Here is a 23,265-nt window from a genome sequence, read left to right on the forward strand (position 1 = left end):
TTTGTCAAACTCTAAAACTATGACTGCCTCGGTGAAACCCCAAATATCCTTATGTCTAAATGTCACAATGATGATGAAGGTCTTGAAATATACAAGGAACTGGCTTAAGCTGATATAAATCAGAAACTGAAACACTATTATTTCACTATTACAAATAGTTTAAAGTTTGTAAAGATGTGTAGGTGGTTCTTAGTTTTATTATCTTTGCCGTGAGTCACTAATATTGCTTCATAGTGGAAATTGTCCATTTAAACTAAAATAAATCTTGTCCACAGAGAAAGCTGGTATTTGTTGCTTTTTAGTTAAAACAGTGTAGAGCCTCGGTTTAATAGAGAGTTCGTCTTTCTTCTGAGGAATTAAAACATGTTCATACAATATATTATCTTTTTATATCTTTCCTTCTACCACTTTACCTCTAATACTAGGATAACTAGCTAACATTTAATGAATGATTTCTAAATGCTAGGTGGTGAGTTGGTGAGTTAAAGTGGCTTTCTATGGATTATTTATCTTCAGAACAACCCAATGAGCCAGGTACTTTTGTGACTTGATGAAGATAAACAACTTGATTAGGTAGCAAACCTAGTTAGTCGTGGAGCTAGAAACCCAATCTTTGACACTAGACTAGATGAATTCATTACAAAGTCTTTCCAAAGGGTCCATCTATCCAGCCTCTTCTTTTTCATATTTTCCCTTAGGCATTTTCTGTTTGGAGAGTACAAAAGGCCTCTAATCCACCTCTCTGATCCCATGCTGTAACCCACTCCACAGCCAGTCTACACTCTAATCTCATGCACTGCAATATATTCACTCATGTAATCCAATCCTTCAGAAAAATCTAAACTCACACATCCTTCCCATTCACAATTTCTTCTTTCTCAGTGTGCCACATGCCAGACTTTAGAGCATGTTTCTCTCCCTATCTGAGACCCCCTCTTCTTCTGCACCTCAAACCCACTTCCTCCAGCAAGCTTTCCATAGCACTTACTAGGCACATTACACTTTGGGGATGTACCCTTGTCCTGGATTAAGAAAATAATGTATGCTGCAATAGAAAGATCACAGGGCTTAGAATCCAGAGACAGGTGCTAAAATCCTGTTTTACTTGCAATTTTACTTAATATCATGTGGCCTCAGTGTTGTCATCTGTGATGTGGAGTTATTACTATCTGCCGCATAGAGTTGCTAATAGAGATTAAATGAAATTGTGAACACACACACAAATATATGTATATATTTATATGCATATACTTTCATATATGTACAATTTCATTTAATCCTTGTTATATTTATGCATGAATATATGTGCATTTATATATATATAATTTTGTATACCCACATATAATAACTTTGAAAACTATAAAATGCTCTAAAGAGGTAAACAATCATTACTGTTGCTAAACTGGTTTATTATGTATGTATATTTTGCTTCCTCAACTACATTTTTTATTCCTAAAGGACAGCAATTCTTTTCATTTATATCTTTCTCTTTCTCAGATTCTAGCATAGTGCTATATACCATAAAAAATGCTCCCCAAATACTTGAGTAAGAATATTCCCAAGACCTCTAGGGAGAAATCATGATTCCCATATTATATGTTAGAAAAACGTCAAGGCAAGAAAGTCGCCAGCCAACTAGCCATTGGCAAATGCAGATCTTCTCATTCTCATTTGATTTTTTTTTTTCAACCAGGCTGTTCTGTCAGCTTTTTCCTTAATAAATCAGACTTCATTTTTACTAATGACAGCCAGAGACTGTACTTACTATTTGTGGGCAGCACCAAGTAGGTGGAGTGTCAACTTCATCTGGAGGGTGTCATTGCAATGAAAAAACACCCTGACAACTTGAAGATGTGGGCAGATATAAACAACAGCATTGAGGCGGTGGCTCATGCCTGTAATCCCAGCACATTGGGAGGACGAGGCGGGTGGATCATGAGGTCAGGAGATCAAGACCATCTTGGCTAACATGGTGAAACCCCGTCTCTACTAAAAATACAAAAAATTAGCTGGGCATGTTGGAGGGCGCCTGTAGTCCCAGCTACTAGGGAGGCTGAGGCAGGAGAATGGCGTGAACCCGGGAGGCGGAGCTTGCTTGAGCTGAGATCTTGCCACTGAACTCCAGGCTGGGCGACAGAGCGAGACTCCGTCTCTCAAAAAAAAAAAAAAAAAAAAAAAAAAAAAAAAAAAAAAAAGACTAATGTCTTCTTTATCAAAAGTCTCCTCAGGAACAGTTTGAAATGAGAATGCTAAAATTTAAGATCTAGTGGGCGATCTCCTCAAGCTAGTTCTTATTACTTAGTTTCCTTTGAATCCATCTCTACTTTAGGATTCCCCAACACGACGAGTAAAGACAACATGGAGAGAGCTGCGAGAGAATAATAAAGGCGCCAAGGGATTTGTAAAATCTGTCAGTGAACATGTAGAGTTCACAGAAAAAGAGAAAGAGAAATGCCCTTAGTATACAAAGGAAAGCAGCTACCATCTTTTTTCAAATCCCTCCAAAATGATTCTAAATTCCCTAAGAATAGGAATTGGCTGAAAAAATTCTCTGAGGTGTGATTCACAAATTTAATTCTTCCGTTGTTTCACTGAAAATTGTTTCCAGGGCAGATAATGAAATCTCTTTTGAACACATGCATTTGATTCTTTAGCAAGATGTTAGAGGATGCAAAACCTTAGATGGTCCAGAAGCTGAATGATGAACTAGTGAGCATGATGTATAAGACAAGGTGAAGAAGATAGCAGAGGGAAATGTTTGGAAAAGAATATTAATCTGGCACTGTTTTGACCCTGAAGCTGAAGAGAATGCTGAGGGATAAATTTCCTCTGGAGAGAGGCAGGGATTGAAAACTAAGGAATAATGCTTCCCTATTTCTGTTACTAGGGGACAGACAATATGACCAGAAAGACAACGTACCTCCCTGATGTGGTTTGGATCTGTGTCCCTTCCCAAATCTCGTGTTGGATTATAATCTCCAGTGTTGGATGTGGGGCCTGGTGAGAGGTGATGGGATCATGACTGGTTTAGCACCATCTTCCCTTGGTACTGTGTAGTGAGGGAGCTCCCATGAGATCTGGTTGTTTAAAAGTGTGTGGCACCTCCCCCAATCTCTCTTCCTCCTGCTCCTGCCATGTGAAGTGCTGGCTCCCCCTTCGCCTTCCCCACGACTGTAAGTTCCCTGAGGCCTCCCAAGAAGCAGATGCTGCCATGCTTCCTATACAGCCTGCGAAACCATGAGCCAGTTAAACCTCTTTTCTTTATAAGTTACCCAGTCTCCAGTGTTTCTTTATAGCAAAGCAAGAACGACTAATATACTCCCATAAGCCAGGGCCCCAAGCAAGATTATCATGGTCGGGAAACAGTTAGTGCCAAGGGCCTATAAGGATGCAGTCATTGATGAGAAGAAGTGGTATGGAAGTTGATAACACTAGTTCTCATTCCCCCACACAAAAAGGAGACCCATGAGCAGGAAGCAAGTTTATGATACTACAGAGAGAAGGTGATAAGTGAGGGTGATGGCCAGGGCAGAAGGAGGACTTACAGAACATTTTGAATCACCACTAGCCTGTTCATATTACACAGAAAACATTCAGTTTATGCCAGATGATATCCTGCTGTATTGGGGGAAAAAGTCCTTTGCAGTTGTTTCACAGAATTAAACTTTCTCATCTCAGCAGTATGGCTGTTGCTACTTTTTGAAGCCTCATAATGACAGCATTCTCATCTTAGAAAAGGTCTGAGTCTGACCTAGTGTGCTTAGAGTTATTGTTTTTCACTTTTTATTCCAGAACTTCAAAAGCATTTGCAGAGAAGTGCTATCCTTACGTAGTAGACAATTTGGTAAAATCTCCTTTTCTGAGTTCCATGGCATTATTCTGACCACCAGCAAGAAAAGGGCTCAGACTTAGAATACTGCAGTGCTGCTGTGCTTTTAATGCCCCGTCCAAAACTCTCAAAGAAGCGGAGAATGGGCAAAGGAGCCCACAGGCCTCGATACTGGTGCTCAGGAGGCAGTGCTGTCCAAACCTTCAGTCTTAGTGTAGATAACTAATAACCAGATCAGGATTTACCAAAGTCCCTCCAAGGCAGAGACAGGCATGGAAGACAGGAAACCCTATTCCAGCAGCATTAGGAAGAGCCACAGCCACCATCATTTAAACACAGGGCAAATTCTACTCCAGTTCGATGTTTTATTACAGTATGTGTTTTCCTTTGTTTTGATAGCAGCATATTTGTCTTCTTAATTATGCTTTATGTAAATACTGTAATAAATTAGTTTGCATCTCCCAAGTGCACATCAACAACTAATTAAATGTCAGCCCCTCAAAAGACAAAAGAGAATCTGCTTTGTAAATACATAGTCATAAATCTCTTGAACTACGTGATGTATATGAAGACTTTTGTTATAATTTTTATAAGAAAGAATAAAATCCTGAATAACCCTAGAAAGATATTAGCCCAACTATAGAACTATTGCCTCTGGGGAGAGGCACTGGGTGGCCCAAGAACAAGCATGCACAGAACCCTTTCCCTAGGATCCTTTAGTTATAATTTTGTACAATGCATCTACGACCTCTTTGAAAGTAAATTACACAATTTCTTGATTTTAATACAAAATGAGACCAGTAAGAGGACATTAGTGAAATTTAATTATGTTTTATCATATTTAAAATCTAGAATATTCATATCTGGAAAACTTTTATTAAGGAAAAATAAAATTTTATTGAAACAGCGAATTTTAAACATTGTTCCATTTTGCTTTTAAGTGTACTTCATGAAGTCTAATTTTTTATTATGGAAAAAAGTTACATTCTTCATTTTTTTTCTTCCAATTAACACGTTTTGACACCAATTTGCATTAGGACAAATACAATTTAATGTGATGAGACCATGCACCCCTTCTCCCATTAAAGTTGGACTGTATGATTGGAAACAACTGCTAATTAAAGCCTAATTGTTCCTTCTGTGCACTGTTCACTTAATTAGACAAGTGGCTTCTGACAGAACAACTGGTTTATGCTCAGTGGGAAAGACTATATGACCAGGTACTATAGACGGCCAAGGTCTCCAGTCTTGCAGAACAACATGGATTTTGAGTTTCTGCTCCAATTAAAACTTTCAGTTACCACAGTGGAAACTGAATTCATGGCAACAATATCCAAAATTGTGATTTGACTCAGCTTCAGATTCGGGCAGGTTTTACAGGACCCAGGTAAACTGGGAGGTAGGTAGTGTTTGTGTTTAGACATTGCTGTCTGGCCCACTTCAGCCAAGCTTGTCTGAGCCTCCACCATATGTGATGGTTGCTCAAAAACTGCTTCTCCTGAGTCCCCTTAGTTCAATTTTCCCAGGAAGAAACACACACACACTCCTCATACTCCTCCCATCTCAGATACCTAAGCTACGATTTGGGCTGGATAAACTGGACAACCTCATCTCCCACCCACTGTAACCACACCTCTCCGTGCCAAACCTGTTTCGTGGCCAGGAAAGCAGAGACAGCAGGGCAGAGTGAGTTGGGCATGGCCCATATATATGGTTGGTGCAGGTTCAAACATTTTTATTTAATTTGGGGCAAGGATCTTTTATTTTATTTTATTTTATTTTATTTTTTGAGACAGAGTCTTCCTCTGTCACCCAGGCTGGGGTGCGGTGGTGCAGTCGTGGCTCACTGCAAACTCTGCCTCCTGGGTTCAAGCAATTCTCCTGCCTCAGCCTCCCGAGTAGCTGGGATTACAGGCATGCACCACCACGCCTGGCTAATTTTTGTATTTTTAGTAGAGATGGGGTTTCACCATGTTGGCCAGGCTGGTCTCGAACTCCTGACCAAGTGATGCTCCCACCTCAGCCTCCCAAAGTGCTAGGATTGGTGCAAGGATCTTTATAATAAAACTTAAGGCAGGAAAAGGACAAATGGCCAAAATGATTATATCACAAGGTATAAGATTAAAGCCATGGCAACACAAGGAGATAAAGTAGACAATATGGGGGCATTCTACAAAAAGAGATAAAATGTCTTGGTACAAGTTAGGTTGATTTTGTACTTCAGGGGAAAACTGACGCAAATCAGAGTATATGTATTTTCCTTCTCTGCACACCTCCACTTGGCCCCATCTTGAGACAGCTTTCTTCTCTCCTGCTTATTCTGAGAATAGCTTTCTTCTCCCTTGCTTACAGAGCCAGCAGAAACTGAGAGAAGAAGGGCTTTGGCACATGGCATTAGGTGCGTATATGTGTGTGTGTATATGAATGCACATGTGTTAACTTGAGAATTATTTAACTTCTATGAGCTTTGGTTTTTCCATTTATAAAATGGAGAATATTTCTAATATTGACCTTACAAAACTGATATAAATTCTAAATGAGATGATGCACATGGAATGCTTAACATAAAACAAGGCACACACACTCAAAAAAAACCCCAATAGTAATTATTACTATTACTATAGTCATTATATAATAATTGGACTTGGTTGGAATAGAAACAAAGCATTTAGCCAAACTACTGCGATTGTGTGTGGGCATTAGACATTATACGTGTCATAGCTATTGTGCTATGGGAGATGCAAAGTATAACATATGGGAGATGCAAAGTATAACATATGGTCCCTGATCTCAATTTGCCTTCAAGGGTCAGAGGGAGAAGAATTAATAAACCACAGGAAGAAATTGATAACCTGGTATATATTCTCCAAAGGGAAAGAGTTCTCAAAATGGGAGATGCTAGACTGGAGGGGTATAAACTGCCTTCAGAAAGGGAAAGAAACGTGAAAGCATTTTGCCATCTCTCCCCCAAGAAAGGTTGAGACAAAAACAAAAAAAACCTCCATAAATAAATTGTTTAAACTTCCCTCATAATCCAATGTGTCTACAAACAAAAAAGTAGGAGCCCCTGTTCAAAATGGGAAGTGGAAAGTGGGTCAGGCAAGCAGCAACTCACACACTCCTAGTGGAAGCCATGAGGAGCATCACACACTAGACTATCCAGCTGAGGCGACGTGGACCAGTCACTGGGACTTGGCTTCCACGAGAAGGTAGCTCAAGAAGCTCCCTGTGGTAAAAAAAAAAAAAAAAAAAATGCAATAGATTCCAGCTGCTAGGGTTACAGGTAAATTCATTTAGGGGTTGGAATGGAAACAAAGCATTTAACTAATTCACACTAGTCAACCTTCAAACACACACGCACACACACACAGGCTCCATGCTATTTGTATTTTCAGAGGACCTTTTCAGAGCAAGTTGGGTGTGCGGTAAAAATCTCATTCCTCGATGCATAGGAATACAGATGCAGTGAATTCTATGCAGCTCCCACATCCGCTCTGGTTTCCTAGGGTCCTACTCTGACCAATTCAGATGACAGTTTTGTGAGCTAATAAATAAATACATAAGCCACAGCACTTTAAATGAAAAAAAGAATCTTTCTTAAAATTATATTAATATCAGGCCCAGCACAGTGGCTCATGCCTGTAATCCCAGCACTTTGGGAGGCCGAGGAGGGCAGATCACTGGAGGTGAGGAGTTCAAGACCAGCCTGGCCAACATGATGAAAACCTGTCTCCACCAAAAAATACAAAATTAGCCAGGCATGGTGATGTGCACCTGTACTCCCAGCTACTCAGGAGGTTGAGGCGGGAGGATCACTTGAATCCAGGAGGTGGAGGTTATAGTGAGCCCAGATGGCACCACTGCACTCCAGCCTGGGCAACAGAGTGAGTCCCTGTCTCAAATAATATATATATTATTATCAAATTAAAGTGTTTTGAAGGTGTTTGCAGAAACAACAGATGAGAGAGCTGAGTGTGAAAATAACACGTGAATCAATAGCAATTTGAATTATCTTGAATCCTTTAGGCTCTTCATGCCATTGCATACAACAAGATAAATATTCTAATCAGGTGAAAATTAGGTCATCATTTTATCAGGTATAAAGCCAAATATTTGGGGCACTATCTCATCTTAAATCACACCACTGACTACCTAAATGTCAATAATTCGTAAAAGGCTGTATTGGATAAAAAGGGCAGAAACAAATTTTCCCCTCCTGGTCGGGTACAATGGCTCATACCTGTAATCCCAACACTTTGGCAGGCTGACGTAGGCAGATTGTAAGGTCAAGAGTTCGAGACCAGTCTGGCCAACATGGTGAAACCCCATCTCTACTAAAAATACAAAAATTAGCCAGGCATGGTGGCACATGCTTGTAATACCAACTACTCCAGAGGCTGAGGCAGGAAAATCACTTGAACCCAGGAGGCAGAGGTTGCAGTGAGCCGAGATCATGCTACTGCACTCCAGCCTGGGAGATACAGTGAGACTCCATCTCAAAAAAAAAAAAAAAAAAGAAAAGAAAGAAAAAAACTCCCCTCCAAACCTTAGATTTAATATTTTCTCAATTCAGTTAATGCAAGGACCTAAGAGAAGCCATTTTACACTTCAAAGTTTCTAAACTCAGGGAAACTGACAAAAAATGGTCATCAAAGAAAGCCATATTTATAAACAAGCAAAACAACTTAGTAAATTTTTTCAAAAAACAAATGATTCAAAGTATCTGAAAAGCATTTGAAAAATGCTGGTCTGGAAAAAAAAATAACAACGACATTTTAACAAGTTTTGCAACATCTGTCCTTGAGAAAAAAGGGTCAGTTTTCATTAAAAAAAAAAAAAAAAAAAAAAAAAAAAAAAAAAAGACAGTGTTTATAGACCTAGAAGGTCTTTCAAACATAATGGACTAAAATGAATGTTTTGAAGGTGAAAATAAAGAGCATATAGGATTTTCAAAAATGTCTGTGCTGAATGTTTGACAATACCTAGCCCAAACATTGCATTTTTCTAATTACAATAGTTCAAAAAGGTTAAATGATTTGTTCATAGCTGCACAGTGAACCAGTGATTTTTCTTACCCAATGATAGAAGAAGCCAGTTCCTCCATCTACACTACATTCCACTAAATCACATCAGCCCATAAATCTATAGAGTTCACAAAAATTTTTAGTGGGATTGTGCCTTTGATTTATAGAGGAAAATCAAAGAAATTCTGTAATTTTCTCTAGGGACTCTCACTTCATTAAAACTTTAATTTCCAAGATATGTTATCCAAGATCATTTCCAAGGTTAATATAGCATTTGAAAAAGATAAGTCACCTCTCTTCATTCAACTAAGGCAACACATAGCCATCAAAAAGCAGTGACGGTGAGAGATTCGCAAGGGGAAAGACGGAATCACTCCACTCAAATCTGTTCTCTTTTTTCATCTAACCTGTAAGCAGAAAGTAGTGCTGACAAGCCCTTTGACATCCTGGAGTGTGCTAAGACACACATCAAGTATCACTCATTTAAAAATAAAAGGTTTGATGTTCAGGAGCATTTGTGTTGGTTGTGTTGCTATTTTATTTTCTAATTTTCATCTCCCTGGAGTCAAAGTACACAGCATCATGCTTCCATAAAAACAGTAATTAAAGCTTTTAAAATATACATATTAGCAGATCACACACTCCTATCAGTTTATCTTGTGAATATCATAAATACCGTGCACACAACAGATGGAAATTGCATAAACAGAAAAATTCTGCATTATTCATGAACTGTAGTTTGCTTTTCCCTTGGCTCCATGCTACTAAGGAATATGTGTGCTTGTGTACATATTCCCTGTTAAAAACCACATCTTTAATTACAACATAGTTTATGTTGAGGTATTTTAAATGTGAGGATTATTACATTTTAAAATGTGAGTATACTGCAGTTGAGTTTATCCTACCTCACACTTGGGAATGAAAGGAGATCATCCAAGACATAACCGAAATATTATTGACTCATTAGTAAAAATCCAAAGAGAGTATTTATCAAGGGTGGGTCATATTTTCAACAGCTGTCCCCCTGTTGAATATAGATATTTCATAACACAAACAATATAAAAAGATACTAGCAAAAATAACCACAATATATGAAATAGGCTCATTGTATTATTTCTACCCAAATTTAAATGATTCTTTTCACTCCCTTCAGCAGAATCACACTCCAAAAGTGAAATTTCTTGAATAGAGAATTTACAATGAGTTTCTTGGGAACAGACTCGATGAAAACAGCTATGAGAGGTGCTCCCAAGAATACGCCTGCGAGGACGAGAGGAAGGCAGGACTGGGTGGAGGGGAAAGCTCAATGGTTGCAACAGAAGCCTTAGGCCAGTTCTACAAGGAGCTCTAGAGCTGAGCTGACGCTTCAGCTTTGTTTCCAGTTGGGTGTGAGGTTCCTTATCTGGGTGACAGTTTCAATCAAAGCCCAAACCTTGGGGTATTTGTAATGAACCAAATCCTTCACTTTTGTGAAATCATGAATCCAGAAGGAGACATTCTAGGCATATTATTTAGAATTTTGCAAGTTAGTATCAGAATAAATATAAACAGAAACAGTCAAAAACTGTTGGTGTCTGAAGCTGAGTACGTTCTTCATGAAGTTTGGATTTTCCATACTATACAATAAATTAATGTACTTTTAAAAAAGAAAGAAGATTTGTCCCAGTTGAAGCCAGGCATTTGTACCTCTGCACCAGCTAGACATGGCTGTAGACCTGCATGTTAATCTAGGGCCAGGCAGGTCCCTTTGGCTGAGAGCATGAGAGCAATTCTCCAGTGAGGGGCAGCTATAAGCCATCAGTTGCCCATTTTCTCAGCATCTGGGAATCATGCTTCTGACTTGAAGCAGGGAGCTAGGAAGAGTACCATAGTATCCCTACAAAGGGGATTTTAAACTGTAGCAAGCACCACCAATTGCAATTTCAAGCTAGAGCAATCTTGATTCAAACTTTTAACTTCTACAATAGATTAAGAGTTCCTAGCCAATGAAAGGCGCACCTATTAAACAAAAGAGAGAATAAACAAATTTTTAATTAAAACCTGGGAAGAGAGAAAAGACAAATATATCTTTTTCTCATCAATTCATTTATACAAACAATTGTTCTCAGCACTTAAAACTATAAAAATAAAAAATTAAAATACAATTAATATTGAGCCTTTTCTCATTCTAGTAATAAGTAATGTCACCCCAGATGAATAAACTAATTAAAATATTCAAAGCTCATCTGTTTCATTAAGAGATGCATTTTAAAACAAATGTAGTTATGTTTATTGGTTACCTAAATCTAAAATTATTTTGATCAATGATCCTAATGAAAATCTAATTCAGAAAAAAATATTTTTAAATTTATATAAATATTTTCATTATAGAGAGGTATGAAAGAGTGATCAATAAAAGCCTTTAAAGTATAGATATATTACTTTAAGTTCTGTGAAGAAAGTTAAATGGAAATAAGAGTTCATGGAGGAAAGGAAAGGATAGAAAAATTTCCATATGTTAAAGAAGAGATTATTTATGTATTTTAAATGAATAGCAGTAATTAACAAATCACTGTAGTTTCCAGATATAATCATATATTCTTAAAAAAGAGATGTACCATTTTTGTTCTAAAATGGAAACATTTACATTAAAAACTATATAATTTGGGACTGTAGTATTTAAATTTGTGATATAAATTTTAGGCTTCATTTAAAAATGTGCAAGGGGACAGACAGATTTCCAAAATTATTTTGGGGGTGGGTAGTGCAAAAGCAAAACAGTTTACAGAGCACCTGTTTTTAAAGTCCCTCCCAACTCTTAGCTACTTATTGTTATAAATGGCGTGTTTCCCATGGCCCTGAAACTATTGCCTATCCAGAACCTTAGAACTACCAACAGAAACATGTTTAATTAAATGTCAAGAAAGCATTTTAAGAACCCTACCCAGCACAATAAAGGAAAAAAAACTGATCACGTTAAAACCACGTAGGACAGGGAATATTGGAAAATGAGGGGGTTTCAAGGTAGAGAAAAATCCAACTCACCAAACTCCAGAAGGGCAAAATAGTGCATTGCATGGAGTCAAAATAATCATAGTCTCAATTGTAGTGTAAGCCGAATGCAGTATTGTTTTTCTTGTCATGAGGTAACTCTTGTCTTAGGCGGTGAACAACCTCTTGGGAGGAAAGACCCCTGGGTTCTCTCTTTTTTGCAACCACTATGACCACCTTTGTTTATTTCTCTTACTGCCTGCCCTCCTCCCTTTATTCTCATTTTTTTATCTTTCTATCTCTCTGCTTAAAGACCCCATCTTAGTAAAAAAGAAAATATTATAGTTATAATGCAAAAGGGAACAACATAAAAATCACTCGTTATTTTACCAAGAACAAGAGACAGATTGGCTAAAATAACTTTACAGGAAGGAAGAGTTAATTAACAACACACTCTAGTCAGTCTCTTAAATCCCTGTATCTATTTTCATTCCAAAAAAATACATATTAATAATAATATGTGTGTGATTTACCCCACTCTTACCTAAGAAAACATTTTAAAGAACATTTTAAACAACAGCATTTAAAGAATGCCTTGCCGTGTTGTAAATTTGCTTATTCCCCTCACCCTAGTCAGAATTGATGTGTTCATACGATTGCTTTACTACTTTCAAAGATTAGTTTTTGCATCTTTCATTTTAGCTCAAAATTAATCAGATCTTTGGTTCAATTACTTCCAAAACTTTTTGAAGTTAGAGTTAAGGGGGGAAAAAGCCAACAGACAATTTTTCCCTGCTTAATACATCTTTTCCTACTTGGCTACAACAAACACACTGGACCCTTGTGTGCCAGGAACCTGGTGGGCCCAGAGAAAGGGTTGGCTCTCAAATCTACTTCACATTTTAATTTTGTTCAATACATTTTCAATGAAACTTGGTTGCTCTTTTAAACTGTTACTCAAAAAGAGTTCAAGATCAGTGAAGTTACAAACGGCTTTATTCATAACCAAAATAATTTGCCAAACAGAGCAGAGGAGCTGGGCAAGCACTCTAGATCGCTTTTCGTATGTAGGACTTCAATTCTGAGACTGCCTTTTGTTACTAAAGCTTCTTGGTTCAATTTGACATGCATATAATTTTGCTCAATTTTTCTCGTATCAATCCTAAATGTCCGTTCCGTTAAGTCAAGCTCCCTGAGTTTGCTTAAATTTCCCTTTCACAGTTACTCAGTTGTTTTCCGAAAGAGCATTTAGGGCTCCTTCGTTTCCAGGTTTTCTCTCATTAGAGGACGTTAGGGAATAAACAGATGACTCTGATTCCAATTCCCCCACCAGTTCCACAACTGGTCTGCCCAAATAGGTGACCTTTGTGCATCTTATTCCATACTAGTTCCCACTGACTTCCTTCTCTGCCATCTCAGGCCTCCTTCAAAACTTTTCATTGTAATAATAATAATAATAATAATAATAAAAGAAAAAAAAACTTTTCATTTGTTTGTTGGTTTAATATGACATGTTTTTTTAAAGAACTAAGGTAGGTCAACCTGTTTCCCAGGCTATAAGCAAATGGAAGGAGAGTATCAACGTTGAGCATCACACAAATTCATCGAACACAGTAAAATCTAACATGCAATAGTCCCAGAAACTTACCAAAGGGATCTCAAAGCACCTCTGAACCTGCATCCCCTCTGACCTCCACCCTTCACCTCCCACAGGAGAGCTCTGAGGGCACAGTGCTCCCTGGGCAGGCCTGTCCCCCTGCTATTCTGTTCATTTCTGTATCTGCCTTTCTCTGCCTCCATCTTTAAGCTTCTGGAGGTGAGGAACCACATCTCCCTTCTCCTTCTCCTTCTCTTGACAACTTCAGAGCTACAAATAACATACTCTGGGCACAGCTTTGGAAATATGCATTGAATGAAGAAAACAGGGAATTATGATTCTAACATTATTATCAGATTAACAAGGACTAATTACAAGACTGACAATTGAGGAGGGCAAATAACTATCTACCTCTTCAAAATTTACAGATACCCTGACATTACAGCCATCTCAACACATATTATGATGGGCTTCTACCAGCACTGCCAAGCATAGCTTACAAAAAGCTTTGCTCCAGTAGGAGTCTATTGTCACCAGGCTGCATGCTGCAACCAAATCCAAATAAAGTCTGTGACTCCACTTCCCCACCCCCCACAGTGCAAAACACTTAGCTTTCTGCGAAAGGGACAGAAAAGTATGCTGAATGCTGCCAGTTGTCAGCCTTTTTTACATACTGTTGCAACTGCCACTTTTAAAATTATACAACACCTTGAAAGAAATAATAACAAAGAAGGAGATTTCTTTGAAAACAGCTCTAAAGCAGCCTGCTAAGCAGGAGATTCACGCCTGCAGCCAGCATTTACCCCGTCTGCCTTGCAATTTCAGGATCAGTATACATCAAATCAAGTGAACAACCCAGGGAATTCTGCTGTTACCTTTTAGAAACAGAATAAATATTAACAGAGCTTTACTTCTTTCCACCAAGGGGGACTATATGTTAATACAGTAATTTACACTGGAAAAAATATAAATGAAAGGGTTTAGAACCTCGTAACTTTAAAAATAACATAATTCCTCCTAGAACATTCCTTTCACTTGTGATTCTCAAAGCGCTTTGCATTTCCCAGCTATTGGCAGGACTGGAAGTAGGATCAAAGTATCACCAAACGGTAGGTGAAATAAATGTCATAGAGCATATATGTCAGGCTGATTTTCAGGAGTACAGGAATGGAGTCATCAGGCGACTTTAAAGTTAAGAATCTGTTGGAGCAGCTGCCAATAAATCAAGGCCCAAAGGAGAAAGCTCTTTGGAAACCTTGAAATATTGTATACATTTAGATAATTATTGTTGTTGTCAATGTTAATGAAAAAAGCAATAAATCAGGGAGATGGCACAGATGAGTGAGGAGAAATAGACTCCACAATTTAAATGGAATCATTCCTTATCCTCCTTCCCCAACAAGCAGCCTCAACAGTGTTTGCTTCTGCCTGCCAACAGCCAAGCCGAGTGAGAAAACACTATATACCCTCCCTATATATCCCAGCCATCAGTTACCAGCCTCTTTAGATGGCACTAATGAAAAACAACCTGTAGGTCTTCCTGTCTCCTTTAACTAGGAGACATCTCAGTCTATGGTACTAATAGGTATTACTCAGATGCTCCAGCCTCAAGAAGGAGGAAGACTGATGATACCTTTGGCCTGAGAAAACCTCTGGGTGAGGATTCAGATCATCACTCAGGAGTCAGGTCTTACAGACAAGGTGGCCCCTCTCCTGAAATGACTGACCAGTTGAAAAGCAAGCATCGAGTCCATCCGCTGCAGCACATTATTTGGCCTTAGCCTAACCTTTTCCTTTACTGTCTTGAGTTGCACTCCATAACTTGTAATACTTGAGTTAGCTGCATTTGCAAAATTAATAATATTGGTCCATCGTTGTTCCTCAGGAAGATCCTTTCACTCCCTGGACTTGCTCATTAATTCCCTTCCTTTGCCATTAATTACTTTCAACCAAATGATGAAATGTTGTCATTTTTTAAAGTTCTGTTTATTTTGAAGCAATCATGCAGAGTCGTTTTTATTGTCTCCTTCTATTCTTACTTTGAGGCTCTGACCCATCATTTAAGATTCAGAAGCTTAAAAAATATATATACAAATGTGTATAGGTTTTCCTTCCTCAGGATACATCATTGGGTAGCCCCAAGAAGAATCCACAGCCTTTTATGAAACTATTTGAGCAACTTGGTCATCACACAATAAACACAACAAAAATACCCATTAAGTGTGTTAAATTCATCCTTTAAGTCATAATCCCTGGAATGCCATTTAGTTTCAACACTCACTACTCCCTACAGAAGCTAGGCAACCATCTGGAATGACCTCCTCTCACTGTGTTGTTAAGTTCATTATGTATAATTTACATTTCTAGATCAGGGGATCTCAACTGGGAGAGATATTTGGCTACTGCTGGAGACATTTTTCATTGTCACAACTTGGGGGCTGCCACTGGCATCATGTGGGTAGGGGCCAGAGATGCAGCTAAGCATCTGATAATGTACAGGACAGCCCCGCAGATAAAAAATTATCCATCCCAAAATGTCAGTGACGTCAAGGTTGAGAAAGCTTGTTCTAGACGTTCTATCTTGCCTAATTTGCTCATATTTGGTATGGAAAGGCCATTTACTCATCAGCCTGAAGAGTTCCCATAAAACCTGAAAGAACAACTCACCTATGAAGAAAGGAGTGGGAAACAGATTCTTTTTTGGTGGGAACTGAATGTCACCACCCACATGCTGTGAAAGAGAAACATATCACTATTCACTCTTCTAGGAAAATTAAGTTTAAAATTTCACAATTTACCTCTTCTTTTGGTTCATATGCAAATTATAAGGTACTAAAAATGGGAGACACTGACAGGTTAATTGCTCCCACTCTTCTGGTCCAGTTGCACAGAGCTGAGGCAGAGGGAGCACAGAGAAGTGAGAGAGCCTCCGAGGTCAGCATGCTCCGGCACTGGATACATCAGCATATCATGGGTTTTGAGTCAGAATAACTGATAACATAACACATGTACTTGAAGTTCACTGATTTGATTTCAGCTTTTTAAAAATAATCTTTTAAGCAGAAGCTGGCACTGCTTTTTACTCCTTTATTTTTTTTCTCTGTACTTCTTAAAAATAAAGTATAAATCTGACATATGTTTCAGGCAAATTGGCTCAGAACTCAGAAAAGGTAAAAAGAACTCTCCTAGACAGCCTATGTTCCCAAATAGAAATCATCTCTAGTTCCTATGGCTGCATCAAGCCTCTCTAATTAAGTGATATTTGGTCCTAACAGCCAGGTCAAACCAACCTACCTTTATCTGAGATCTGAGCCCCTTCCCCACAGCCCACAACCATATTTACCATCCACACTACTGTGTGTGTATGTTTAGGCTATTTATATAATTCTGATTAGAACATTTTGTATCCTTCCTGAGATAATATGCTTTTCAAAAGCAGATTGTGAGTTTTTGAATCATCTGAAACTCTTCTTTTATTTGTGAGTGAAAAGGGAATAGGGACGACGCTATGTACATTATTTTAGGCACGTATTTCCTCTTCTTAAAGCACTCTTCTCATTCACTGATGAGTAGCAGTTGACTCTGTAATTTTCAAGTGGCCAAAGCAGATGGAGTGAGAGAAAGAAAAGTCAGAGACAGAGGTGCAGCTAGATCCGGAAATGTGAAATGGAGCCACAGGAGAAGACGTGCGGACTGAGAAGGTCAATATTTACAGAAGAGCCAAGAGACTAAAGGGTGCATACAGTTAGGCAGTGGTAGAAAGAAAAACAAAAAACCCTATGAAAGCATGGTAAAAGAAGAAAGGGGATTCGCATCGCTGGGATATGAATAGAATTTGCAGGTGCTATGTCTGTCTCTCAATCCAGAGCCCAAATCTATTTGCCTCATTCTATACCTCTGAGTAGCTCTGAGATAACACAGGATGAGGTTTGGGAAAGCCACATCATTCTACCAGATAGAATGCCTGGCTTCACCATCTACTAGCCAGATGATCTTAACCAAGTCGCTCAACTATCCCCAAACTCCATTTCCTCAAAGTGGGGACAATCCTTAAAGTGGGGACAATCATTTATTCACAGCAGGATTGAGGTAACATATGTAAAGAATCAAGGGCATTAGCGAATGTTACGTGGAAGGCTCTATGATCACATCACGCAGTATTCTAAGTAATGGAGATAAAACATTTTAACAATAGTAAAAGCAAAATTGAATTATAAACATTGTTTTTTTTAAGATTGGCACATCATAATTTTACATATATGTGGGGCACAACATGATGTTTTGATACATGTGTAAATTGTATAATGATTGAATTAGGGTGATTAGCACATCCTTAAACACTTATTGTTTGTGATCAGAGCATTCTAAAACCTTTCTGATAGCTGTTTTCAAGCATGCAACACATCATTGTTAACTAGTCATCCAACTATGCAATAGACCACCAGAACTTATACCTCCTATCTAACCGTAGCTTTGTACCCACTGACCAATTTTTCACCATCCTCCTCTCCCCTGACCCTCCCTAGCCTCTAGCAACCACAATTCTATTTTCTAAGTCGATGAGAACAACTTTTTAGATTCCACATATGAATGAGGTCATATTGTATTTGCTTTCCTAAACCTGGCTGATTTCACTTAACATAATGTCCTCCAATGCTCATTCATGTTGCCACAAATGACAGGATTTCATTCTTTTTTATGACTGAAAAATACTCCACTGTGTATATGTACATTTTCTCTTTCCATTCATCCACTGATGGACACAGGTTGGTTCTATATCTTGGCTATTGTGAATAGGGCTACAATAAACACAGGAGTGCAGGTATCTTTTTGACATATTGTTTTCATTTCCTTTACATACATAACCAGTAGTGAACATTCTTAATACAATGGCAATTTAAAACTTTATGAGCTAACCACTAATTCCCAGAAAAGAAAACTTGATATTCTCTAAAGAAGACTTTAAAGCACTGCAATTCTAAGATACTTTGGGAGTAAAAAAATAAACTACATGCACACACAGTTTTATTGCTATCTTCTTCCAAGGAGAAAAATAAGTCACTATCAAAACCTTCACAGAGACATTTCTGTTCTAAAGAAAACAGTAGTCAAGAATTTAACAGACCCAATCTCAGTGTTACAACCACTGTGCAGAAAATACCTCAATTTACTATTAGCTAAAAAATCATTTTTATATTTTAAAAGATCATTTGCCAAAAATGAGATGAATAGGCGTTTCAATGCTCAAGACGTTACATTTCATAATTATTAATGGGGAACAAATAAAAGCCCACTCTGTGTAATTAAATTGGAATTTAATTTCCGAGAATAGTCGCAAACATGAGAATCAAAGAAAGAAGATGTTGACTCAGAAAAAGAAAAGTAATTAGTAAGGATGTCAGAAGTCACCGCTGTTTCACACAACTCCACAGGCAGAGCAACATGCAACCAACGCAGCAAATGTGAGGTCCACCGGCGAAGCGCTACAGCTGAGATGGCCCCAGCTGAAGTGCTGCCTTGATGAGGGGAGCACTCTGCTGCAGAACTGTGCCAACCAGAGTAAGCTGAGAAAGCCCGGAACACTGGTGGCAGGGTTCAGGACCAGCCCAACTCCATCATGGCTGTGCAGATCAAGCCCATATTGCACAGTAAGAAAAATGCACATATATTCACAAATTAGTATTTAAAATTGTTTAGAAAATTCCCCTCAGAAGCCAAATTCTGCCCGTTTCAAGAGAGGACTCTCTCTAGTATTCGTGTGTTCCATTTTTTACTAGCACAATCTGCCTTGGGACCTTCATCAATTTTGCTTTGCCCAACTCTGCAAATGCAGTATTGATTCCAAGAAGAAATCAATCTCAGCTTGAAAGAAGATCTTTCTTCAAATTCATATTTTCTCCTCAATGCCAGAGCTTTGCTTGAATAAAAAGCCCTGACCACAAAGCAGAGGTTTCCTTCCATCTGATTTGTTCAGCAAATATTACTGAGAGCCAGAGCTTTGACCAGGTCAGAACAGACCTTGACTCCACAAGAAGAGGGCCCACCAGGCCCACGCTGGACCTGCAGCACATGGGAGAGCACAGCTGGCCATGGGAAATTAGAATTTGAGGGGAGACAGCAGTTTTTGGTTTGGAAACTGTAACAGAAATAGGTACAATTCCTAGTTGAATTGTGGAGAACTTGGAATCTTCTGGGTGGTTGCAAGAAAAGTTAAAAGAAAGAAAATATCAAACATTAGAGGAGAAATCCCATCATTCGGGTTGGTGGTGAATGATGGGATTCCCATCACTCAATCCCATCGTACTTATTTCTATGTTAAAGGGCCACCAAATGAAACTAGGTTGCCATAACTCTCATCCTTTTTTATCTTTTTCTTTTTGCCTGCACCTATGGCACATCCACTTAATGTCACCACCTTGGGGTGTTTTTATCCTCATTTTTATGCTTACTCATAAAATGATACACTCACATATATGCATATATGTAAGTATGTAGTAATATAAACCTGTACACTCTTTTCTCTTCATTTTATAAACCTAAGATTATAAATTGCTCTCTTAAGAGCAAATTCATTTTTAACTCATCAATTTTCATGTCTGCATAATATTCAAATTGTCCTCTTTTTATTTTTAATTTTAATTTGTATGGGTACATAGTAGGTGTATATATTTACGCAGTACATGAGGTATTTGGATACCAGCATACAATGAGTAATAATCACATATCACATCAGGGAAAATGGGGTATCCAGCACCTCAAGCTTTTATCATTTCTTTGTGTTACACATATTCCAATTATACTCTTAGTTATTTTGAAATCTACAATAAACTACTGTTGACTCTAGTCACCCTGTTGTGCTATCTCAAATTGCCCTCTTTTTTTTTTTTTTTTTTTTTGACATTTTCTCTTGCTTCAAAGCAGCTACACTGGTTGGATAAAAGGCATTTTCTGTTTCCTGTGCGGGCCTTTGGATGTTGCGTCCGTTCCCAGCATCTCCAGAGTCTCCCATTGCCTGCTTACGTGGAGGTGCATTTTCTTGCCCTACCTCCTGGGGCTGCTACCTCCATGCAATGGTTACCCTAGAGACAGAAGAAGGACTTCTTCACCCAGGACTTGACATCAACCCCTGCTCCCTAGATTTCTACTGCTGAGTGAAATTCTTCCATTTCAAATCTTGCTAAAGTTAGTTGTAGAAGTGAACCTTCTGAGCTTGTGGAGATTGGTTTGGAATTCAGATACATGATACTTCCAACCATGAAAGAAAAAGTAATATGCTTCAGGCAGAAATTTACAATGTTTACTTTTTAACTTCCTCCTGAAATTGGAAGGCTGGATTACCATTTTGGTGGTGTTCAGCTGTTGAAATTGATACTAAAATATACTCAGTTTATATATCTCAAGCCCCAATTCACAATTCACAGTTCTGAATTCTATAAAATGATCAAAGTGAAGCCAATAATGGCAATTAAAAGGCAAAAGATTTTCTTTTAGTTAAGCCTGAGACATATTCAGAGCTTCTCAAGAAATATGTATTTGTGAAACCTAACCCAGGGACATTACTTGTATTTTATAGTGTGGCTATGGTTGAATTTAATCTTGTTAACAGTAGCATTTATACTAATAATTATCATTGGAAAACTACATTTGTATAAGACTAAGTATAATACAACATAAGTGTAAGTGATGTAATAGTAAGTGATGTAATAGTAAGTGATGTAATAATTCCATATAATGTAGTTTTCATATGATAATTATTAATATGAATAATAATATTCCAGCAAGTGACCTTAGATTTCTGGATTTCCATTTTCCCTTCCATAAAAGCTAAAAGTTGAATGAAAATTGAATTTCTAAAATGTCTTCTGTATTTAGTCTTTTTGAATTCTAAACTTTTCTGCTCATATGTCCCAACCCTCTAAGAGAAAAGTGCTTTTACTTGAGAAGAGGCATCTAATTTTTAATCTTATTTTAGTAATTCTCTTAACAAAAATATGTGATTATATTTGTCATTTAAGAATGGAAATAAAAATGTTATATAAGCAATTCACTAAGAAGACAGATTCCAAAGAAAAATTTCTAAATAAGTCTCACTTTTAGTCATCAACATGATAAACTCTAGATCTACACATAAAATCCAAACTGTGTGTTTTATATAGTCGTTCCTTTTAAAACACAGAAATTTAAGAAGGACAGCTACATATCTTGAAGTTTCAAGACATTAGATATATTTTTATTTATTGTACTCGCCAACATACAATTCAGATCACTGCAGATGATTAAAATATTGCCGTCATTCTCCTTAGTCTTCCCTGTCTAATGCACAAAAGTAAAATATTTGATCATGTTCTTGCTTTAAAATAACAGAGTTTTTCAAGGCATTATATACATCTTTCAAAAGCGCATTTTCTAGGTTGCTGTACCTTCTCTTGGCATCAAGAGTCACTTCACATCATGTCTGCAAGTTGCATTTACTAATGTGCTCCTTATTGGATTCGTGGCATGCACACCTTCCAGAGCATAAGATTATACAAGTTAACATCAGCCTGGCTGGCTCTTACTCATGCTCATGAGACAGGCATGTTGGTCTCAGCTCAGCCTCTCTTTAGCGGTATAATCTTGGACAAATCACTTAATCTCCTTGACATTCCTCTTCCTGTCTGTAAAATAAGGAAATGCACTACACAGTGGTATTGAGATAACAGTTTTAAAAGTGAATGACAGTTTAAGCGCACTCTGTAAATAGGTTATGGTAGCATTAACATTCTTCATGTTAGAAGGAGAGCAGACATACAACAGATTCTGTGAAAGAATTTTTCGCAAGAGCCCTTGCTTAGTTTTCAATGTTCAACTAACTCTAGGTACTCTAGCAATGCAAATAATTAAATAACAGAATATTTACAAACATATCTATGTGATTTTAGGCAAACTGCATTATGGAGACAACTCTTATCAAAAAAGAACTAAATTTGGGGACTAAGTGTTTTTTTTCAGATGGAAATTTAATGAAATAAATTTGAAGCCACAATTATCTAATGAACACAAACCCACCAATAGCAAAGGACAGAAGGTTAAATTTTAGAAAATTTAGGTCTTTTAAGAAAACTGAGTGAAAGAAGAAACTAATTTGATAAGATGATAAATCTAAACCCATTTTCTATCACTGCTCCACAGAAAGGGATCCGAAAAACAAGCTAGAATCCTGTCCTTAAGAAGCTGAGTACGTGAGAGGGGGAAATTTCTTTTAAAAGGAGACCGCATATAATAGAAACATGCACAGCCATTTCAGCCTTTCAGAATATATGCTTGAGGGCTGGGTTGATATGAATGATATCACACAAACACACACACACATAGATTATAAGTGAAAATGTGATCACAAGCTCTTTGAACTAACAGATAATTTACAAAGAGGTGGGATGAAAGTCATGTTGAAGTTCAATTGCAAATGTAGAATTACAGTGCAATAAACATTTGTCAAATTTTTAAATTATTAATTATTTTATGTCATTGCTTAATTTCCTAACTAGACTACAAGTTCCTTGAAGGTAAAATTCTTGTCTTTTGTATTTATATTTCCAATACTAACTAAAACAAACTTGGAATCTAATAAATAAGTGTCCACTAATGTCTGAAACCACTTAATTCTGTAGACACTAGAAATGTCTATCACAGATTAGAAAATGATTAGGAGTCAGAAATTGTTTATCTTTAGCAACAATACTTGATTCTCAAAAACTGGTACAATTATGAAACTTATTATACACCTCCAAATCCTCTTTACCCCATACAGTCTTCAGAGATTATGAAGCCCAGTCTCACTCTGAACATAGAATATAGCAAAATGC

General features: G+C 37.6%; 1 protein-coding gene and 1 long non-coding RNA gene across 4 annotated transcripts in view; one reads left to right on the forward strand and one right to left on the reverse strand.

The window, feature by feature from the left end:
* FGF14 (fibroblast growth factor 14) overlaps nucleotides 1–23,265 on the reverse strand; it is a 683,612-nt gene that overhangs the window by 478,791 nt on the left and 181,556 nt on the right. The window contains exon 2 of one of the 3 annotated variants that reach the window (XM_054445794.2): nucleotides 6,945–7,055. The exons of the other annotated variants lie outside the window; for them this stretch is intronic. The gene's annotated coding sequence lies outside the window, so the exon portion shown is untranslated. The remainder of the gene's footprint in view (nucleotides 1–6,944; nucleotides 7,056–23,265) is intronic. 3 annotated transcript variants of the gene reach the window in all.
* Nucleotides 1–23,265, forward strand: part of LOC134738078 (uncharacterized) — a 116,483-nt gene that overhangs the window by 92,181 nt on the left and 1,037 nt on the right. The window lies entirely within an intron of this gene.

This window comes from Pongo pygmaeus, chromosome 14, assembly GCF_028885625.2.
Source record: "Pongo pygmaeus isolate AG05252 chromosome 14, NHGRI_mPonPyg2-v2.0_pri, whole genome shotgun sequence".
In the NCBI taxonomy this organism is placed as follows: Eukaryota; Metazoa; Chordata; class Mammalia; order Primates; family Hominidae; genus Pongo; species Pongo pygmaeus.